Source organism: Sceloporus occidentalis, unplaced genomic scaffold, assembly GCF_023333645.1.
Source record: "Sceloporus occidentalis isolate IW3139 unplaced genomic scaffold, rSceOcc1.0.p SCAF_67, whole genome shotgun sequence".
Classification (NCBI taxonomy): domain Eukaryota; kingdom Metazoa; phylum Chordata; class Lepidosauria; order Squamata; family Phrynosomatidae; genus Sceloporus; species Sceloporus occidentalis.
In genome coordinates this window covers 1,095,256-1,119,274 of record NW_028317047.1, presented here as the reverse complement: position 1 = coordinate 1,119,274, position 24,019 = coordinate 1,095,256, and the positions used below count along the sequence as shown (strand labels likewise).

The 24,019-nt window shown below is 38.0% G+C and overlaps 1 protein-coding gene across 1 annotated transcript in view; it reads right to left on the bottom strand.

The window, feature by feature from the left end:
- LOC149286607 (contactin-associated protein-like 2) overlaps positions 1-24,019 on the bottom strand; it is a 494,134-nt gene that overhangs the window by 294,064 nt on the left and 176,051 nt on the right. The gene's annotated exons all lie outside the window — the stretch shown is intronic.

Genomic DNA, 24,019 nt, shown 5'->3' with positions numbered 1-24,019 from the left:
TCCCCGGTGCACGCTTCAGCAGGAAGGAGGTGCGGTTAGCAGAGGGGGGTTGTCTGCATCCATCGCGCAGACCTTCCCCTGCTGTCAGAGATCAGAGTTCCCCTCACCGGGGAATTCTCTCTAACACCCGGGGAAGATCTGCACGATGGACGCAGACAACCCCCGCTGCTAACTGCACCTCCTTCTGGCTGCAGCGAATTGCATAGACGTCTACACGCTGCCCGGACAACACACCGGGAGCAAGAAGCAGCGGTAAGTTTTTTTGGGGGGGGGTGTTAAATGGGGGGCATAAGGCATTTCTGTAGGCAGAGTGCTCTATGAAATGCCTTTTAACCCCCTTAATGCCAGAGTGGCATATAGGGGTATAAGGCATTTCTGGAGGCAGAGTGGCAAATAGGGGGTCAAAAGGCATATCATGGGGAACAGTGGCATTTAGAGGGTTAAAAGGCATATCATGGGGCACAGTGGCATATAGGGGGTTTAAGGCATTTATGGGGCAGAGTGACAAGCCTGGGGGCAGATGTGCATAAGTGGGGGGCAGGTTGGAAAATAAAATGAATTAAAGACAAAATATTTTTCTCAATCATAGCTTTTATTAAAAAAAAATAGTTTACATAGTTTACATGAATTAACATTTACTGGTAAAACTTTTTTTCCTATAGGGTCGTCTTATATTCAGGCTTTTTCTTTTTTTCCTAAATTGATATTCAGATTTTGGGGGGTCATCTTATAATCGATTAAATACGATTATTTCTCTAGAAGTCAAGAGGTTTTAAATATATAACCCACATATTGTTGCACTGGAAATTAGTAGAATTATTATCTTGAACTATTTCCCAGAGACTTAGAACATGGAAGGCTGATGCAGTTTCAATATTACAGAAGGAGCAATAGCTGAAAGCAAAACTGCTACACACAGCAGATGGACCTCTTGGCATCCTTCTGGTCATATAGCAGACCTGCAGCTTTTACATTCTGTATGATGCACATAATCCCTGTATAATCCATAGGAGTGGGAAAATTGGTGTGTACACAAGCCTGGTTTCACACAAATATCTGACTCTGATCATCAGGTACGTAGGAGCACAACACAAGCCAGAACTATGCCAGTTAAATCACCTCCTCCTTCTATTTTCATGTGCCTCTGAAATAACACCTATATACTGTGCAGGGGCATACCTAGAGTATTTGGCACCTGGGGCGGATCCTGTATGTGGCACCCCCCCACACACACACTTTAAAACTGCATAGCTTCTATCGTTAGGCATTAACATTGACAGGGGTACAGCATAACTGTTATCATTATATACTGAGGCAGACATTGACAGTGGTACAACATAACTGTTATGATTATATACTGAGGTAGACATTGATGGGGTAGAGCATAACTGTTATCATTATATACTGAGGCAAACATTGACGGTGGTACACCATAACACCTATCACTATATACTGAGGCAAACATTGACGGTGGTACAGTCTCACGACCACCCGCACCAACAGCGCTTACCGCGGAAGTTCTTCTGCCCAGCCTCCCGCTACCGAGAGAGGAGCCCTTAGCATTACTCAGTACCTATCTCTACCTGCCTCCTTGCTCTTGGGATCCTCTTAGTCCTGGTTGTCGGCTGCTAGAAATGTGAGAAATCTCCATGTTGGGACTGGATGCTACCTGATGGATTCCCAAGATTCCGGTGCGGGGAACTCTGATCTCTGACAGCCGGGGAAGGTCTGCGCGATGGATGCAGACAACCCCCGCTGCTAACCACACTTCCTTCCGGCTATAGCGGAAGTTGTCTACATGCTGCCCTGGCTACATGTCCGGGGAGTCCGAAGTACCGGTAAGTTTTGGGGGGTGCTAAATGGGGGGCATAAGACAGGAGGATCCAGGTCCCTTGCAGCGCTGCGGGGGATCTGGATCTTAGTCTCATAGTCAGACATATTTGAGGTCTGATTATACAACGACCCCGATTATAAGACGAGGGGTATTTTTCAGAGCATTTGCTCTGAAAAAAACCTTGTCTTATAATCAAGCAAATACAGTATACAAAATTCCCTTCTCACACTTATGGGTGGTATGTGTCTTGTCTTCCTCAACCTTGGTCCTCTACCAGAGGCTTGGAAGTTTGAAGGTTCTGAGTAGACTTGGGTGCCGGCAGAAAATTTGTGTTCAGTTGTGTTTTTATTTCATGTTCATTTTTTGGGGGAAATTTTTCTTTGTATTCAATGAAATTCATCCAACATTTTTGTTTTAGGAAATTCCATTTGTTTGTCCAGTTTCCATGAAAGCAAGAAAGAAATGCATAAAAGTTGAATCGGGAATTTGAGACCAATGGATGGGAGAGGGTCACAATTAGCTTAGAGTTATAGGGTTAAGGTTAATGAAAGTATTGGACTGGTTAAATTATCTTTATTAAATTAATTAAGGATCTTAATTAAATTACAACTTTAGAGAGGCTTACCATGACTCACACAGAAGAATCTCACAGAAGAGTGTCACATAAAGCAGTCACAGTGAAATGAAAGGATCCCCTGCCTGCTCTGCTCTTATATATCCTCTCTTAATTACTAGCCATTGGACAAGCCATTAGCATGATGTGACAGGAGTGAGCTGATTGGACAAACGAAGATCAGCTCAATCAATGTCCCTCCTTTTAGTGCAGGCAAAATGGCCAGATTCTCCTCCTCTTAGTGTAGTTAAAATGGCTGCCATAGTGAGGGAACTATTGAACAAAGACTTTGGCTTTTACTCTATACATCCTATCTAGTTCTTCTTTCAGGCCCTGGCACTTATCATACTCCAGCTTCTCATAATTCTTCTTCCTGATGTTATTGTCACTTGACAGCGCTGCATCTATCACCACTATATATATATATATATATATATATATATATATATATATATATATATATAACTATACACACACATACTATATGACCACACCAAATATGTGAACACTCACAACACAAAAATCATGGACATTAACATGCAGTTGCCCTAACTTTTAAGATTACAACAGCCTCTTCTAGAAAGGCTTTCCACAACATTTTGGAGTGTGAATTTGTGAGCCCAGATGAATAGTGCTTCACGTAGGCACAAACCTGCATAGTGCAAATGGTCCTTACAATTGATCTCTGCAGCCACCTTATTGAGCTGCACCTGGTACCTGACCTGCACCTGGTACCCTGGTACAATCTGCGTAGAGTAAAAGTCAAGTTCCTTATGTCTCTAGTATATTTATCTTCTGTAAACAAAAAAAATTAATTGTGCATTTATCCCAAAGGGATAAAATGTAAACACTCATTTATGTGACAGAAAAGATGGATCACAAGCTCTCTAGTTGCAAGAGAAAAAAAAGTAAAAGCTTGAAAAAATATACAGTTTAATATATACTGTATATGTTATAAACTATTAAAGTAAGAGATCAATAGAAAACCAGTGGTAAAAACTATAAAAATAAAAACAGGGTAATGTTTTATTCATTCTTTAATAATTTGCAATATACAGTACGTAACTTCTACATGTATACAATGCAACTAGTGAGTAGAATTGGTTTTCTTTGTTCTAAATATAAAATTTCAGTTTTTCTGATTTTGCTGCAATATTTCTACACTAATAACAGAAATAATAATATTCATGAAAAATGTATATGTATATTTATCAGTTCAGCTCTCCTGAATCATAAGACAAGACCAAGAACTGATTAAGGTCTAAGTGTCTACAAAAAAAATTAGCAAAACAATTGGAAAAATGGGCTAGATGTTCCAAAGGGTTTTGCTGTCAAATTCTGTAACTATTTTTCCAGCAATTTGTCATGCACGGATACAGAAAAGTAAGATTGAATTTATGCATGATTTCCACTCAGATAATGTGCCTGGGTTGCCTGATCAGGTCCATGCTGGCCTGGAGCTCTCCCCCTCTTGCTTAATATGAGATGTGGGAGGAGCAGGGGTAGGTTAGTCCAAATTCCTTGAACATGGACATTATTAATTGGGCCAGGCTGCTCACAGAAGTGGGATCGGTGTGGGGTTACATATTCATAACATTATATGACCCTGCAGTAGTAGCAAGCAGCTTGCACAAAATGCCTAAAGACAGGCTCCATCCAAGGTAAGGATTTGTGTGTTAGAGTGTGTCTGTGTGTGTTACTGTGAGTGTTTGATACAAGGGGCTCAGGTACCCCTTGCCTTTACTTTGCACATGGACCAGAAGGTGCCAGCCAACCCTGGAGATAGCTCCCAGTTGTGGAGATGGGTCCCAGTTGTGGAGATGAGGTTAGCTTCATACAGCGATGTGGATGGAACCATGCAAAAGTAGGCTTAGCTAAACATAACTCCTTCCCATCTGGAAATTCAAACATTTCAAGATTTATAATTAGCTTGGATTGATTTTACCAATATTTCCAAATATTTGTTAGTATTGCGTATTATATTTCATTTATCTAAATTAGTTGTATGTAACATTAAAATTTAACAAATAAATAATACATCTAATAAAATTTAAGAAAACAAAATGTCGTAAAAACCTAGGCAGTCAATTTGTTCACAGTGTGGGACACTTTTCAGTGTGGTCTGTCCTGCACTAATGAAGAAAATGCAGTTTTAAAAAAAAAAGTTCTTAAACAATTAAAGGTAAAAAGTATGTCAGTCCCTATTGTCTGTTTACGTTGTATCTCAATGCCCAGCAGTTGCTTTTATTTTGAAATATTTTGTACTTTTAATTGTAACATTATTGAAAACACTTCTACATTTTATTTGAAATTGTTATGTCTTTTCTTCTCTTAAAGTTCAACTACTGCTTAAACCGAAAGTGAATATTTCATAAATCTGAAAAGAAATAAAAAAAACTTGCTGACTTGAAAAATAATTATTTATCAAGTAATAATGCATGGCTTGCATGACAAGTTCAATCAGCACAGTATATATTTTATTGTCAATGTCTACTATATGAAGAAAAGAGAGAATTACTTTTAAAACAGGGACAATTAATTACAAATTGTCAGTTTTATTGGGCTAATAGAATGACAAAAACAAGTCAGTTTAAAAGTAAATAGCATTTGTGTCCAGTAAAGAAACTAATTCCATGAATTTTGTTTCTGTATTACATCCTCAATTTGATTTACTTAATCTTTATATAATTATTTAGTATATTATTCAAGAATTATTTTGTGTGTGTATATGTATGTATATATATATATATATATATATAACCCTCTGGTATATTATTTCAACTTTGCTATTCAGCAAGGAAATGTCATCTGCTTAACCCCTTAACGACAATTGCCGGTCCTGGCACGACAAGGAAAAGCATGTGCTTTACGACAATTGACGTGCCAGGACCGGCACGTCTTTAAACAGGTGCAGAAAGCGATCTGTTTTCGCTTTCTGCACCCAAAAAACTTTGCTGAATGCCTCGACCTCGAGGCATTCAGCAACGCCGCGATCGGAACGAAGGGGCCATCTCTGGCCCCTCCACGGGGCGTCAACATCCGCCATACTTTGTATGGCGGCGGACGCCCGTTTTAAAAGCGTTTAGGAGGCGATCGACGATCGCCTCCTAAACTTAAATGGTGTCGCTGGAATGCCTCGATCAGGAGGCATCCAGCGACACCAAACACTTACCTTTCGATGGGCTGTGACCGCTCCGGAGAGCGGCCACAGCCGCAGCTGCCAGTGATCTTCGCCATCAAGCAAGATGGCCGCTGCCCTGTAACAGGAACCAACAAATTTTAAAAGAACGCTAGATGGTCCAGACCATCTAGAGAACTTTGGCTCCACTTGCAGGTTGAATACAGGTACTGCATTCACCATGCAAGTCAATGGAACCCAGCTTTCTAATCACAGTGTGATTAGTAAAAATAAATTAAAAAATAAAATAAAATTAATAATAATTAGAAAAAAAATAGTAAAAAACTAGTAAAATGTAAAAATCATTTCCCACTGATGTCACTATCAGGGGAACCTCCAAGTTGAAAAAAAATGTTAAATTTTTTTTTTTTAAAAGACAAAAAAAAAATATATATATATAAAAAATATATTTTTGTGAGCAAGTCCTAAAATTAGCATATTAGCTTAAAACAATTCTCGCATGGAAAGAGTTAAAATACTGGCATATTAAATGCCCGTGGGGTGTCTACTTTTAAAAAAGGTATGATTTGATGGGGTGAATTGAATTGGCCAGGTTCAACAACGTCCCAATTAACACCGGGGGAAGGATGGCCACACACCTAATTTCCAATTAGAAAAATGCACACGTACCAAATGTGGCCTTTTAGTTCCCACAAAAATGACAAACCCATGCATGTGGGGTATCACTGTACTCAGGAGATGTTGCTGAACACATTATGGGGTGTCGTGTGACAGCGGCATATACCAGGAGCTGTAAATTCATACATAAAGTAGGTGTGTGTGGGAAAAATACACACACAAAAATACTACTGCAAACTTTGAAAACATGCTGGTGGTAAAATGTGTGCATGCAAAGAGTTAAAATACCAGCATTTAAAATACCCTGTGGTGTCTAGTTTTGAAAAATATATGGTTTTGTTGGGCACACTGAAATGGCCCGGCTCAAAGATGTACCAAATAGGGCATGGGCAGTGGATCCCCAAATGCCAAAGTTCAACATTGAAAAATGCGCATGCCCCAAATGTGGCCCTTTTGCCCCCAAACGGCCAGGCAAAATCATTCATGTGAGGTATCGCTGTACTCAGGAGATGTTGCTGAACACATATTGGGGTGTTTTGTGATAGTGACATATACGAGAACTTTTTAATTCATACCTGAAGTAAAATGTGTGTGGAAAACCAAATGCAAAAAAATGACTACCACAAAGTTTGACAAAGACTGGTGGTAGATATGGTGCATGGAAAGAGTTAAAATACTAGCATTTGAAATACCCTGGGGTGTCTAGTTTTCAAAAATATATGGGTTTATTGGGCACACTGAAATGGCCCGACTCAAAGATGTACCAAATAGGGCATAGGCAGTGGATCCCCAAATGCCAAAGTTCAACATTGAAAAATGCGCATGCCCCAAATGTGGCCCTTTTGCCCCCAAACAGCCAGGCAAAATCATTCATGTGAGGTATCGCTGTACTCAGGAGATGTTGCTGAACACATATTGGGGTGTTTTGTGATAGTGACATAAACGAGAACCTTTTAATTCATACCTGAAGTAAAATGTGTGTGACAAAACAAATGCAAAAAAATGACTACCACAAAGTTTGACAAAAACTGGTGGTAGATATGGTGCATGGAAATAGTTAAAATACTAGCATTTGCAATACCCTGGGCTGTCTACTTTTCAAAAATATATGATTTGATGGGGTAAATTGCATTGGCCGGGTTCAAAGATACCCGAAATGGCACATGGGGGGAAGAATTACCAGATTTGGAAAAAATGGCTTTGAAATAGCAAAACGCTACCTGTACTTATTGCCCCATAATGTGTAGAAAAAAGCAAAAAAACATAAAAACATTGGGTATTTCTAAACTCAGGACAAATAGTAGAATCTATTTAGCAGGTTTTTTATTACCTTTTATAGATGAGTAAAAGATTTTTCAACTAAAAGTTAGAAACAGTCATTTTTTTCTAAATTTTTCACCATATTTTATACTTTTTTTAGTAGTAAATAATATGATACAATCAAAACAATGTCATATAAAGAAAGCCCTTCTTGTCCTGAAAAAAACAATATCTAATGTGTGTGGGTTCAGTAAACGGGAAAGAAGAAAATTACAGCTAAACACAAGCAGCGCAGAAATGTTAAAAAGGCCATTGTCACGAAGGGTACAAAAAGTAAAATCAGCCTTTGTCACGAAGGGGTTAAAAAAAAGGATCACTTTTTGTACCTAACTACAATGTATAAATTATAAAAGTAAGATTACAATTGTGCTTGGGACAAATACTGTCAAGTAAAATATTTTGTGCATGTTTAGAATGTATACAAACTCTTCAGTTATACAGACCTCAAAGTTTTATTTGGGCAACATATGGTTTGCCTCTAGGTCAACACCAGAGTTTTCAAATACAAAGGTATTCACTATTCACCCTACCCAAATTTACAAATACCTAGCATATTATTAGTTTATAACTAATTATTTTAAAAAAAAACTACACCTAGTAGCTTATAGCCTAAGTAGTTCGCAGTAGATGTGTGCATTTGGATTTGTACAAATTGCTAATTTATAGAACTTTGGTAAATTAAGCGACTCGTATGAAGCCCCAAAAACAAGGCCCGACCCCCCACGAATCAGATGAAAACTAAGCAAAACACGTATTTTCATCTGAAATTCGTGGGTCCACATTCACTTACTCACACTTTCTCAGTCTCTCACCCTCTCGTTTACTCTCTCACGCTCTCGAAATGTTTCCTTACCTTCTTTGCCGATCACTTCCGCTTCTGCCAACTACTTCCTCTTCCGCATCTTTTTCTGCATCTTCTCTCTTTTTCCTTCTCTTCTCTTTTTTATCTTTAATCCTTAATCTGGTATCTTCTATTTTTCTTCATCCGCGCCTCTGTCGACTTAATCCAGCAACTTCAGCCAAAATGACAGCGCTGCAGTGATGCCTCCCCAATCCTCCAATCAGGGAAGAGGACGTCACCGAAAGCCCTGAGGGCAATATGACAGAGCTTTCGGTGATGTCCTCTCCTCCGATTGGAGAGGACGTCACCACAAGTGCCATCATATTGCCCTTAGTTCACCTGAATGGGCAGGGAAGGAAATTAGTTGTCAGAAAACAAATGCACCAAAAACAATCCAAAAAATATGTCTGATTAGTTTTTAGCCCATTTGCACATGTCTAGTTCAGTGTTTATTCTGGGAACTGTTCTGTCCTATATTTGTTCTGGAGCTCTTGGATATTTGAAATTGATGTACATGGGACTTTGACCATTGGCTCGTTTGACTTCAGATTGCCTTTTGTTACTGATGCCTGCACTGTCCTTCTCTGTAGGTGACTTCCCTTTTGCTCTGAAAACGGAGGTAATAGGGACGGTATGTATGGGACCAGTTGTAGTTGTTCTTTGGAATTCTCCCTGCCCTATATTTTCATATTTATTAGGAATGCCTTTGTATTTTTTACATTACTTCATGGCTCTAACTTTCATGTTATGTTTCCTCTTTTAAAGCTCAACTGCTGTTCTTAAACTGAAAATTTAAAGCTCTATAAATCTATAAAGAAAAAAAATTGCCAGCTTGACAAAGAAATGTTTTTTAAGTAACAAATGCATGGCACAATCAGCATAATATATATGTGTTTTCTTGTTTCAGATAAGTTACATTGAAAAGGACAAAGAAAACTATTCTTTTTTTTAAATAATAGAAAATGAAACCAATAAAATATTTTAGTAGAGTAATAGAATGACAATAACTATTTATTGTAAAAGTCAGTTTGAAAGGAAATCACATTTGTGCCCAAAAATAAGCTCTATGGATTTTTTCCTACATTATTTTCTGAAAGTTATTATATTTATTTAACCTTACACTGTTCATATACTGATCAATATGAAAGCATTTTACATTAACTGTACAATATATATATATATATATATATATATATATATATATATATATATATATATATATAAATATTATTAAATATAATCTTTGTATTGTAAAGACATGGATATTTTCTGATTCCATACAAAAACCATATCTGCCTATAATTGCTACAAGAACCAAGAATGTCTCAATTAGAAAATTGAGATTGTAATTCCGCATTGGGACAAATATTATTGTTGAACAAAATTTCTGTGCATGTTTGGAATTCACCTAATTGTTCTGCTAAAACACAGATTTTTTTTAATCAGAAAAAAGTACCTAAATACACAACCATGATGTAGTGGGCATGGATTCAGTTGTCCATTATTAGTTATTCACGTAACATATACGCAATATCTGTATCTCCCTTTGGATAAACCACTCCCCTAACTGTGGCATACATTAGATTAGCAAGTATTACTATTGTTTAAGAAGTCCATTACCTCTACCACCAAGTAGCACTAGAGTGTGTTGATATGTACATCTGTTGTTTATCTAAGACCATGGATTATGACCATGGGATATCAGGAACTCCAGGAAGACAGGGGAAGAGCAGGACGGACTGGAAGGAGGAGAAGGAAACAGCATGGCAGAAGCTAAGGGAACTGTGAAAGTTTGCCAGAGAAACTAAAATTGTAACTAAAATTAGAAAACAACTACTGAAAGATTCCCTTAAAGTCTTCTATATTAACCTGGTATCTAGAGCCATTTTGGACACTGAACATGAAAGGAGCCATTTTGTATGCTGATCCTCTCTAAAGTTAAGTAGAATATAATTATTGACTGTCTGTAATTTTGTTATGGTAACCTTTTCAATATATTGTTTTTACCGCCAGAGGTATTAATAAAGTATATCATTATATATCATAACGTCTCTTGGTATCCGTCTTTACATAATTTAACTGTATTCTTGAAACAAATAAATTTATTGTTGTATTGTTAGATGCGTTTTGTCAAAATTGTGTATTAAATATTAGCATAATTTTGCATAAAACAGGCCACAACCGCAACACATGCTATAATTGTAATTGTCAAAATGAGCTTTGAGGTCATTGATGTATTTAATGGGGCTGCCACCCAAGGCCTGAGCTAGAGCAGCACTTCAACACTGCCAATGGAACTCACAAAAAATCCCTTAACTCCATTCCTCCTCAAGCGTATGAACAGCAGAGGGAGTGCCTGTGTTCCTCCATCACAATCTATGATCCTTCATGACTTGGTCACTTGGTCACATTTGGGAAGTGTGCATTTTCCAAATTTGAATTTTGACGTAGTCATCCTGCACTCTATGTGTTATTTGGGTCAACTTTGAAGCTGACCAATTCAGTTTACCCCCATCAAACCATATATGTTTTAAAACAAGACACCAGGGGATATTTCAAATGCTGGTATTTTAACCCTTTCCAGCCTTTGACAAAATTGGTGATGGTATTTTTTGTGTTTGTTTTTTTAAACACCTGTTACTTCATGTATGAATTTACCTCTCCTGGAATATGTCACTGTCAAGCAAAACCCCAATATGTTATCAGCAACATCTCCTGAGTACAGTGATACCCTCTATGCATAGGTTTGTCAGGTTATTTGGGAGGTAAAAGGCCACCTTTGCGAGGTGTGCATTTTTTTTAATTTTGACATCTAGTCAGTCTATGCCCATGTCCTATTTTTGGAACATCTTTGAGCAAGGCCAATTCAATTTACCCCAACAAATCATAATTTTTTTAAAACTAGACACCTAATGGGTATTTAAAATGCCAATATTTTAACTTTTTCCATGCAAACATTTTTGTGACGATATAGTGCTAATTGTAGGACTTGCTCATAAAAATAAACTTTATATATATATATATATATATATATATATATATATATATATATATATATATATATATAAAACATCCAAAAATAGTTACCGGCACTCCAGGGACTTCTTTAAATAATCATTCAAGAAACTGCAGTTTTCTAATCAACGTTTCAGTCTGTTTATTAGACTTTCATCAGTCCTGATGAAAGTCTAATAAACAGACTGAAACGTTGATTAGAAAACTGCAGTTTATTGAATTATTATTTAAAGAAGTCCCTGGAGTGCCGGTAACTATTTTTGGATGTTTTATGATTTGCTGTTGCAGCTACTTGGCACCGGGCTAAAAAAGTGGTAATTGGTGTGCAATTGTTAATTTTGGACTTTATATATATATATATATATATAAATATATATATTTGGACCTTCTTTTTTTTCTTCTCAGTTCTCAGGAGGGTCACTGTCACTGATTGCCTCACTTTCAAGGCATTTCAGCAACACCATTTAAGCTTAGGAGGCGATCGTTGATTGCCTCTTATGTTCTTTTAAATCAGATGCCCCTGATGTCCAGGGGAAAGGGCCACATGGGGTCCCTGCTGTACTTCTCGGTGGGAGAAGAAAGCCATGGTAGATCGCTTTCTACACCCTTTTAAAGTCACGTCAATTGTCGCCAACAGTATGTTTTTCCATGACGTGCCTGGCTTGTCAAATATCGCAGATGGGATGTTTTACCATGATGCATCTGGCACGTCAATTATCATCAAGGGTTTAAAGGCGAGCCGGTGTGTGGATGCAAAGGCAAGTATAAGTCAGGATGTTTATGTTTAGGGGTAACAGAGAACATGCATGTGTTTATAGGTAGGCATTTGTAAGGGTAGTGTGTATTGTGTATGCTAACAGTCTACCCATTGCTGTTCATGTTTTGGGCCTTAAGGGTATAGAATGAAAACAGGGTACACGTGAGCCAGACTGAGAGTCCTGACTTGGAGGAGACCTGAGATTGAGATGAGGCCACTGTGGATGCAATCCGGGCAAGTCCTTATGTGTGATATCTGGGTGCTGCAGCAAGTCCTATTTGTGCAATCTTGCTCCTATTTCAGTAATCTCTGTGCTGCTCTTTATAATGTCCCTGAGCATTAACCTTTAGGAACTGAAACTGTCCTTGGGCTGCACTCATTGATCTAGAGCTTAAGCAGGGAGATCTATGCATCTGTCTCATGCCTACTGCTAGTCAAGATATACGAGGAGCCTCTTGGTAACAAAGATTTTCATTTAAATCAGCACCTTGAATCTCTGCAGACTAATGATGCTCAGGAGATGTAATCAAGTTATTAGCTTTAACCCTTAATAGCTGGCCGAGAATAACAGGACTTTAAGTCAAGTATAGGAATTATTTAGACCTCTGTGAATTTTAATATTCCAAAATCTCATTGAAGTGTTCTATGAATTATGTCAGTCTCTCAAACCCCTGCTAATAGAACTCTGGAACAACTATTATCTCACTAATCCATGATAGAAAATGTGGTTGACAAAGTTTGCATAGAAATACATTTACAACGAAAAGCCAGGGATTAGTTTAACAAAGTAGAAACATGCATACATTTATTTTAGCAATTTAAATACTTAAAATGGAACCAAAAGCTGCAACTACTTTACAGGAATGAATTAAACTTATGTATTTTGCAAATGATTGAGTGTACCTGGCCACTATCCTACAAACAATTCCATAGTTATATATCTCCCACTACATCACAATGAAAAAGTAAACACATTATACTTATCAACTGTTGGGTTTAGGTCTCAAGGATACTTAGCACCCAATGATGCCATATTTGCCCACATTAAATTCCGATTGTGCCTCTGCCAACTTTGCTCATGCAGAGTCCTTAGGAACTCCAAGAATGTTTCCCCTGGCTTGGAGTATCTTGTTGTTACAAGTGTATTGGACCATTTGGGACTGCTGATAAGATGTACACTTGGAATAAAGCATTGGTGGTATATTTGCCTGGCCCCTTATTTGTGTGGTGTCCTTTACCCACATAGAGCAGCAGCAGCCAATAGGAACTGTCCATGCATATAGGGCATATTTACCTATATACCTCTAGTTAGCTAATAATGATAGGATATAACAAATTGGAGAATTTATCTGTCTTGAATAAGGTCCAAAAATGCATACAAAAAATCTTAAAAAGTGAAAAGAGATTTTGTTTCCCATTGAAACAGCATAACTAGAATTGTACTGGCTGCCAAACCTTAATAGGTTTGTAATTCCCAGCTCTATCCACTCTAGCTAATCTTATCACTATTCATTTTCTTATCAGCATGTAGTTTATATCTACCAAATTCTAATTTCTGTTTTGTGTTTCGTATCTACAGGTGCTTTTCTTTTCAATTATGTGAATTAACTCAGCTCCCTTCTGCTTAAATATCTCCATCACACATTCACGTAATTATATATTTTGTCTATGACCCGACCCCCTAGCATTTTTATATTGAAATATTGCAAACTTTTGTTCCAACTTTAGCTTACAGAGAAAGAAAACACATGATTAATGTCCATAATGTATCATTTAATTGGTAACCTCTTCAAATATTCATGCGGTAGAACCTCTTCACAGTGATGAAGCTGGGTATGAGACGCTTTCCCTCGGGGCTTGTGTTCTCTTTATGCTACAATTTAACACCCATTTCTCCAATGCATACATAATAGGGACATTTAAATGATGAATGTTTACATAAAAAGAAGAGTCATTTATTATAAATCATTACAGAGAATTTTGGACAATGTTACCAGAAAATACAGACTGTGTGTTAGATGCATTTTTTTTTGTAATTCACTACATATAATTACATTTCTTTTTGCATATTTTAATTATTCTGACAAATGTCATCTGATTGAGCAAAACACATATAGAGATCAAAGACACCTTATTTATAAAATCCTGAGCCAGTATCTGAAATGTGCAATATATACTTGTTTATTAGTTCAATTTATAACGTAAATGAATATATTTTGGGGTAATTTTCTTCAGCTTTATATGTTTATTTTTTCATATTTCTTAGATTTTTATGTAGTATTCAGAATAGATTATTTGTTGTACACACACACATATATATATATATATATATATATATATATATATATAGTATAAAAATCAAAAGATTGCCCTAAAACGATATATAATAAAAATGTCTACAGTGAATTAGAAAGAGGGAAAGTTTGGTTTAAAAAGTACATTTTAAAAATGCAAAAAATGCTCTGGTCTTTAGAGTATAATAGCCTTGGTACCTCTCGTAATAAAGAGGTTTAGCTCTTGTTGTCATATTCAAGTTATTTTTCTAGTTCACTTAAAGCATTTGCCATTTGGCTTACTCCCATGAGAATACCTCCCAAGTATCCCTGTTTTCACCGAGCAATGGCAATTTACAAGCATTGTTCGTGTAACGTTCACCCTTCGCTGGATGGACTTGTTTAAACTTGGTGCTACTCATTTCACGTTTCCAGCCACTAGTGGCCGCCCTTGCCACTCAGAACCACTCAGACTGATTATCAGGTCCAGCTGCAGTTGATTACCTGATTAAGACAGCCTTTATAAACCTGCCCAGCCCTGCAGTCTGGGCCTTGAGATTGATGTTATAGGACTGCCTGTTTGGTTCCTGATCTTTTCCTGCTTTGGTTCCTGATCTTTTCCTGCTTTGGTTCCTGATCTTTTCCTGCTTTGGTTCCTGCTTTGGTTCCTGATCGGTTCCTGCTTTGGTTCCTGATCTGTTCCTGCTTTGGTTCCTGACCCGTGTGCCCTGCAAGTGGGCAACCTGCCGTGTGCCCTGCAAGAGGGCTTCTAGCCGTGTGCCCTGCATGAGGGCTTCTAGCCGTGTGCCCTGCATGAGGGCTTCTAGCCGTGTGCTCTGCAAGAGGGCTTCTAGCCGTGTGCCCCATCCCGAGGGCTTCCTGCCGTGTGTGCCCCATCCCGAGGGCTTCCTGCCGTGTGTGCCCCATCCCGAGGGCTTCCTGCCGTGTGTGCCCCATCCCGAGGGCTTCCTGCCGTGTGTGCCCCATCCCGAGGGCTTCCTGCCAAGTGACTTTCCTTGTTGATATATTGTTGTACCATCATAATAAAATACAACTCTTAATCGGCATCTTCTGTCTTTGCGTCTGTCTGTACCAACCCCAAGCCATCATGTATCGTGGGGTACAGACAGAGCCCCTTGTATCCTCTGCACCTGGGCTCCTATCAGACCTGCTCACCCGGTTCGTGACAGTTCGCTGCATAGCTGCCCCGCTTTCCTGGTTTGTCCACCCTGATATGGCTGTTTGTATCTTACGAACCCTTATGTAGCCCTAAGCATCCATAGTTATTATTGCTACCTTGCTAACTTTAAATGTTTATTCAATATAATATCGTAGATCCAATCACTGCCCTTCAAAAGAGCTTTAATGTCTTTTCAAAATGATGCGTATTGTGTTTGTTTGTTTTTTAGTCTTTGACAAGTTAAAAGGACCTTCACATTTTGCTTCTGCATTACAAATTGCTATAGGTTTCTGACAAAGCGTACTTCCGGTAGTAATATACTGTATGAAAAATTTTAAGAAATCTCTGACACTGATTGCAAAGTAAACCTGTTCTCTTTCAAGCAGGCAATTTTGGTGTTGGCCACATTTCCAAGAATAATGCACATTGGTAATGCATACCTATCCCTATCTCTGGAACTTTATGTTTTCATTTAGCTCAGCAGATGAGACTTCATGATAAACCTATCAAAGGTACCATTCTTCAGATTCGCCCGGCAGACTAGGTTATAGAGACTACTTTACATTCAGACACAAGACAAATTAGTCGCTTTTCTGTTCATGCTTCACATAGCATACTTCTAGCAGAATGATTCATTTTTCCCCTTTGATTGAGAGATACCGAGTTAGCTTTTAAGGCAGAGGAGAGAGAGATGCTGCAAGAGATGAAGGTGGATTTAAGCCAAACAAAGCTTGTTTCACAACAGAACGCTGCGACATATGTTGCAATTTGTTATATACTTAGTTTATGCTTGTTAAATATGTAAAAGATATGTAAAGATTTTTTTAAAAAGGGAAACTATTGCTAAAATGCTTCTAAAACGAAAAGGTTTTTCTCACAGTTGCAATAATACATTTAAGTGACATGTTGTATATTATGGTGTATGTATCATGTGTAAATTAATTACATGTTTACCTTACCATTCCTAATTAACAGCTTCAGGTACCACGTAAGTCTAGACTCTAGTAAAAGTAAACTATGATCTATTCACTAAAGGTAGAGTTGTCAGGAGGGCTGTAATTTTAACTCCTTGACTGTCCTTTACTTCATGAGGGCCTGACCTCAGTAAGCCTTTGCTACAGGAAGAGCATTGGTAGCCCTGTATAATGGATAGTTAAATTGGTGAGAATTTGTACAACTGTCTGCTTTTTCCTAAACCATTTTCTGTCAAGTAAATCTGCATCTGACTGCAGCCTACCCGGTCTAGGAGATATCAGGAGATTAGGGTTATTTAGTTTGGAAAAAAGACGGCTTAGGGGGGATTTAATAACTATGTATAAATATATAAGGGGACAGTACAGAGATCACTCCCAGGACCTATTTATACCCAGGACTGTATCTATAACAAGGGGACATCCTCTACGGTTGGAGGAAAGAAGGTTTCTACACCAGCACAGACGGGGGTTCTTTACAGTAAGAGCGGTGAGATTATGGAACTCTCTGCCAGAGGAAGTGGTAATGGTAAACTCAATAAAAGAGTTCAAAAGGAGCCTGGACGTGTTTCTTGAAAGCAATAATATTACAAGTTATGGATATTAGATTAATAGGGACAGAACGTTGATCCAGGGATTTATTCTGATTGCCATATTTGGAGTCGGGAAGGAATTTTCCCCCTGGTATGGGGCAATTGGCATCTGCTTCATAAGGGTTTTTTTGCCTTCCTCTGGATCAACACAGTAGGGACACAATATGTATATAGGTTGAACTTGATGGACTTTGGTCTTTTTTAAACCTTATGAACTATGTTACTATGTTACTATGTGTTCCCTATAGATTGTTTCAGTACAGAAGTTTGCACAGAGGTGGCAGCAAAGAAAGGAATACAAAGAAAAACAGGCTTGTCTCATAGAATAAAACAGAATAATGAGATAAGACAAAACATAACAAAGATAGTTAAGACGTAAACTTAAACAGGGCTACAGAAAATAAATACAGATGAGGAAGGCCAGAACATGAAACAAAAACATCTGAAAATAAAAAAAATGACAAAAACATGTTCTGTAAATTTTCTATATACCGGTAATAAACCCCTTTAATAATAATTCAATTACGGTATATTATTATTTATTTTTAATGTATGCATTAAGACCAGAAACGTTCACTGAAAAAATAAATCTAATACAAAACTGTAGAGGCCAAGCAAAATGTAAGCTGACATTTCTAAATGCAAATTTTTAGAACCTTTAACATATAATTTCCATATTTCTTTATTTTCTGTTGAGATTTTTTTCCCCCCTTGCTACAGAAGGAGCACTTCCTACTTCTGATGTTAATCACATTTCGTTACAAGCGTTAAGCAATGTATGTTAATAGATGACTGTCAGGCATTGAGCGCTAACAGAATGGCAATTATTCTGCAAATGTACTAATTTAAATGAGTTCATTAAAGTCTTTAACAGAGATGTATTATGTTTATAACCCCCCAAAAAGTGTTACTTCAACTTGCCTATGCATGAGCTGTATATGCTTAATCAGGCAGGTATTTATTTTATTGTTAAAGATGAAACATCACTAGCAATTCAATATCAAAGGGACATTTCAGTGTCCGAGGCAGCATCCTGGAAAAAATGCATATGAAAGCACTTTTAGATGCATTTATTAATTCTTTAGAAATAAACATAGTACTGTAACTACATTGTGAGAACTTAAATATGTATTTATGAATCCTGCATGAATAAATAAAATGACCATTAGGAGAAGCTGCAGCTTCAGAACGCTTCTTCCGAGGTCCAAGGTTTCACCCCTCTGCTTGAATAAGGCACTCCCATTAAAATCAATTAGTTAGACTCCCTCCTAACTTGCTCGCCAATCCAGCGCTGGAGCCAATAGAGACCAAATAGAAAAGGCTCCATTCAGCTATAATATGCACTGAGGCGTATATGATTTCTGCTGTGTTCATTTAAGTCAACATATTCTAAACCAGGTTAGAAACAATTTAGCCACTTTACAAGTTCTTTATTTCTATTATTATTATTAGCGTATTGGCTCGGATATAGGCCGCACCCGAATATAGGCCGCACCCTAAAAGTTAGGTGCTTTTTTAAAGAAAAAAATTTCTTAGTAAAAAAAAACAAACACTTAGTGGAACAGATATGCTGCCACTCTGCCCTCCCCAGACATGCTGCCACTCTGCCCTCCCCAGATATGCTGTCACCCTGCCCCCCCGAGATATGTTGCCACTCTATCCCCCCCTGAGATATGCACTCTGCCCCCGAGATGTGCCCCCCCGAGATATGCTGCCACTCTATCCCCCCCCCGAGATATGCTGCCACTCTGTCCCCAAGAGGCCCCCCCCTAGACTTACCGGTGCAGACTCCTCGGGGTCTTGCAGGGCCGGCGGGGGACAGCTACGCAGTACGCGTATTCAACTTCCGGTGCTGGCACTTCCGCCGTGGGAAGTGCCGGCAAGGAAGATTGTTAGTGTACATCGCGCAGACGTTCACCGGCTGTGGCGATGCAAGCGTTAACAACCTCTCGCTGCTGGCACGTCTGCACGATGTGCTTTAACAATCTCCCTTGCCGGGACTCCCCCCGTGGGACTTCCCAGTAAGGGAGATTGTTAAAGCACATCGTGCAGATGTGCCGGCAGCGGGGGCTGTTTACGCACATGGCCGCTGCCAGTGAACATCTGCGCGATGCTCTTAGACAACCTCCCGTGCCGGCACTCCCCCCATTGAAAGTGCTGGCAGGGGAGGCTGTCTCAGCGTATCGGAGAGTAGGATGCAGGTCCCCTGCACCGCTGCGGGGGATCTGTATCCTAACCCTGCTGCTTGCCCGGCGCCCGGAACTACATGCCCCGGGCGTCAGGCGCTAGACCCCGAATATAGGCTGCACCCCCACTTTAAAGACTTAAAGTGGGGGGGGGAAAGTGCGGCCTATATTCGAGCCAATACGGTATTACTATTATCAGTTTAGTTCCATTATTTCACACCATAATTAAGTAATGATGGAAAACATCCTGGACTCAAGCTCATTTTTAACCTTATACGCTAAGAATAAATGATGATAGCTGCACATCGTACACATCTTATTAGCAAAGTCTATTTGGCTATATAATTCATAGTTTATGGAATGGGATACTATCATTAACACATCAGTTGAGATCTGTATGCAAAAGAGGAATAGATTGTCAGGGCTGGTCTAGGCATTCTTCTTGTCCTATGAGAACAACAAATCCAGCTGCCACAGCAGGCTGCACCTATGGTAAAGCTGGCAATGCATAATGATATTTAGTTTAAGTATGAATTAATTAAAATAATGCTTCTGTTAAAAAACATAATTTGGATCATTTCTTGGACCAATCAAGCTTAAAATGATCTACTGCTCTGTGGGTTCTTTCAGTATTAAATAAAAAATGAAAATAATGTACATTTTTTTAAACTGAAGTGCCATAACAATAGTTTTTTGGTTCATTCTTGAGACAGATTTTCAGTTCACCCTGAGAAGAAATTTGCTAGCTTATGCGTCCTTTATTTGATTATTTAGAACGCAGTTGGGGATTTGTCAGTGTTGATCAAAATAACATATTTTGTGTAAATTAATGTGCAAGTAAGATCTTCTGCTTATAGCAGTACAGCCAAATATGCGCAGCTTCTGTCCCACTAAACATCTGTCTTGACCAAAGCCCTGACATTCTAGCTGTTTGTTGGTTAACAGGATTTGCCATGGGCAATGTAGGGTTGATGTTGACTGTGCTTCATGTGATTAATGTTGGCACAGCTCGATGCACTAACGATTTTTTGCAATGTGTGGCATTGCAATATATCATACCAGGCAAGTATCTCTCTTAAGGGAAGCCAGTTCCTCCTAATGCAGGGGTGTCCATCCTGCGGCCCTTCAGCTGCTGCAGAACTACATCTCCCATACTCCTCATCCAGCCCCTTAGCTGAAAGAGCATTATGGGAGATGTAGTCCTGCAGCAGCTGGAGGACCGGAGGTGGGACACCCCTGTCCTAATGGTACACACCCTATGCCTTTTTCTTTTCCTAAACCCTAAACATCACATTGTTCAAATTTGCATTGAAAAACCTGTTGAGTAACTAAGGTGTATAAACAAAATATATTATTCTACATCTGAATGTCTTACAGTATCAATAGATTAAAAAAATAAAAATACACAAAAGTGTTAAAATAAAAGTATCCATCTTTGGCTACCTGAAAAGCTGGTAAAAATGATATTTCCAAAACACATTGATGCATACTGCCCTTCAGATCATGAATGTTGTAATCAGTGTTACAGCACACTATAAGGCTAATTCTCATTTCTGTATCAGATACCAGCTGCGTGGCATTAAAATGTTCCTCCGAGAAAAAGTCTTCTTCAATTTCCCGAATTCTACCACCTGTGAAGCACTGCTGTACTTCAATACTTGGCTAATTCTACATTTATTGCCCAGTGAATCCAGTTGTGTAACATTCCATTTTCCTACTGGGACCACCAGCACAATGATACTGCACCATATGGAGCATTTTCCACCTATTTCCCCAATTCATCATCTTCATTTTAATTAGATGCATACATTTGCCATGCTTGTTACCCATAGTTAATGAAGATAAATACAATGCCAGATATAAAGAAGAGGATAGCCAACACATAGCTCTCTTTAGCTGGTTTTCAACTTTTGTTTTGCCTGCCAAAAGGCAGAGAATCATGGGAGATGTAGCCCATTTACATCTAGAGAGTTTACATGTTTGCCAACACTTACATCATCTGTAATAGTACAATACATGGCCAATGGTTCAACTACTAATGTTGAGTAGTTAAGAAATGGGACACATTTACATATGTAGAATAGGCTCACAGTATTGTTTTCATTTCTTTTGAATATGAAAAAGTAAACTTACCGGAATCTACTCTATTTTGGCATTTATAGAACAAAGGGGGTTCGGTTTATTTATGATTAGGGTGGCATTAAGTTAAATTTGGTTCAGGTGCATTTATAAGCTACCTGCTTGATGTTCAGTCTATTTAAATATGGTGTAAAATGATGCTGGGCAATATCTTCAAAGGCTTACTTCCAAAAAGAACCATCTGCCATTCAATCTGTACAAGAAATCTCTAGTTAACATTTTTAGTTGATTCTTGTGCTGATTGGGGAAAAAATAATGCATTTTCATCTTAGGTAGAAATCTAATAATTAAAAATCAATTATGTACACAGTCTATTGCAAATCTCATTCATGACTAACTACATTTTACATTCAGTTAATGAATAGCCCTAATTTTTAACACAAAACAATGAAAAAGAAAAGTTTGGATTGAAACTGCAAATATAATTTTGAAAAACCCATACAAATATATAAAAAAAATATATAAAATGCACCATATTAGCTACATTCTACAATGGATAAATAAGTGTCCTTTTTATAGAAGCAAATATATTCTGGTAACATTTTGTTTCCTCTCATTAAAATTAATAGGTTTGCAAAGTTTGAATCATTTGTTCTCTTTATAATCATAACCTGGCAAAATCATAATGTAAATAATGTGACCAGATAAAATAGATTATAAGCTTACAAGCAGAAAAACCTACTTTGTAAAAACAAGTTACCCCTTTTCACATCTTTATAAAGACCCTAAGTATTAGTAGACGCTTCAAGTAATTACAACATGGATATTATAAACAAAGAGGGATCATGTATTAATGGATATTATAGCACCACCATGCTTAAACCATGGCAACATTAAACTTTGCACCCAAATCAGATTTTGTTAAGCCCCGCTAAAATAGGGACAGTTTTTTTGCTAACTTTTGGAAACACCGTTTGTCTAGTATGGGGACAATATCACTGTAGGCCAAAAAGTAGATCACAATTCTAGCAAGCAAAAACACTTCTATGGTTGACACACAATCCCCCGACTAGGACTACCTGAAGGCCAGCATGACATTGATCACAGACATTGGGTCACTTGCATGATCCAACAGACTGCTTGCTAAAGCTTTTACAACAGCTTGGAGGCATAAGAGTTACTTGATACCACATATATTCAGTAGGCAGCTATACACTAAATTATTACATTGGCCACACGAGTGACCTTGACAAAGGATGAGAGGAGTTATTCGGCACCAGCCCTCTGGACATTTGTGCAGTCTGTACGATAGCCCATCACATGTCAACATGGTACATGTGTAGATACATATGATGTAATAGCTATGTCAAGTGAACAAGCACTGCCCCTAAATGAATTTGACTATAAAAGAGCAGTCTCAGTTTGCTTTACAGCAGGGGTTCTCAAACTGCGGCCCTCCAGCTGCTGCAGGACTACATCTCCCATAATGCTCCTTCAGCTAAGGGGCTGGCTGAGAAGTATGGGAGATGTAGTCCTGCAGCAGCTGGAGGGCCGCAGTTTGAGAACCCCTGCTTTACAGCATCGTGAAATAAAAAAATGGAAACAACTCAACCAATAAAAGTAAGCTTTAACAAGTGAAATAGTTCAGTAGGTTACAGTGTGAATATTTTACTGGATAAACAAGTTCATTTGTTTTGTCAGTACAACGCACTCTCAGCTTTGCATATAGTTCTTTTACATGAACTAATTAGAGATGATTTGTAGGGAATACTTTAACATTCTAAGCCACTCTATTTAGATGATTCTTCATTTTTAAGTAATATTATAGTGTAGGATGTATATAAATTATGAATGATATGTGAGTAAAAATGAGTTTGTAGCAGGTTTAATTGCAAAACACCCAGAAACACATCAATAATTAAATAATTGCTTAGTATGCAGCTATGCATGTACACCAGACCAATGAAAATGCTGATTAGCTTGGAAAAGAACACTGAAACCAGAAGCTTCAGAACTGAGTCAGTCCCCAGTCAGTTTATGATACTGTCAGACTTGAAATAATATAGACTGGTTTTATACAGGTCATATACTAGTATTAGCAGCTATATTATTTCTCATACTATGTAGATTGCTGATCTATAGCATTGATCGATCAATCAAGCTGTCTCTACTCGCTACCAACCTGTTGAAAAAATTAGTGCAAATACTGCTGAAAAAAAGTTTTAATTTCATTACTTGGATACTGATTTTATATATAAGGTGATTAATGGATGAAGATCCTTTATTATTCTGTAGTTATTATGTTATGAATCTGACTGATTCTTCCGAAGTGTTGATATAATTCCAGTAGACCAGGGAATTATACCAGCTATAGTGTTTTTCAATATAGCTGTGTGTATTCAGTAATTGACAATATTAAATTAATATGAGTCTGCTTGTTTATAACTTGTGACATTGTAGTCATCAATCAAAATCCAATTGAAAAAGATGGTGTTCAGGCAGCTTCTCCTTAGAACAGGTTATTACATACATTTTGCTCTTTTGAGTTCGAGTTTGTAAGTCATTAAATAACACTCAGAGATTCAAGTTTATATCTTCAT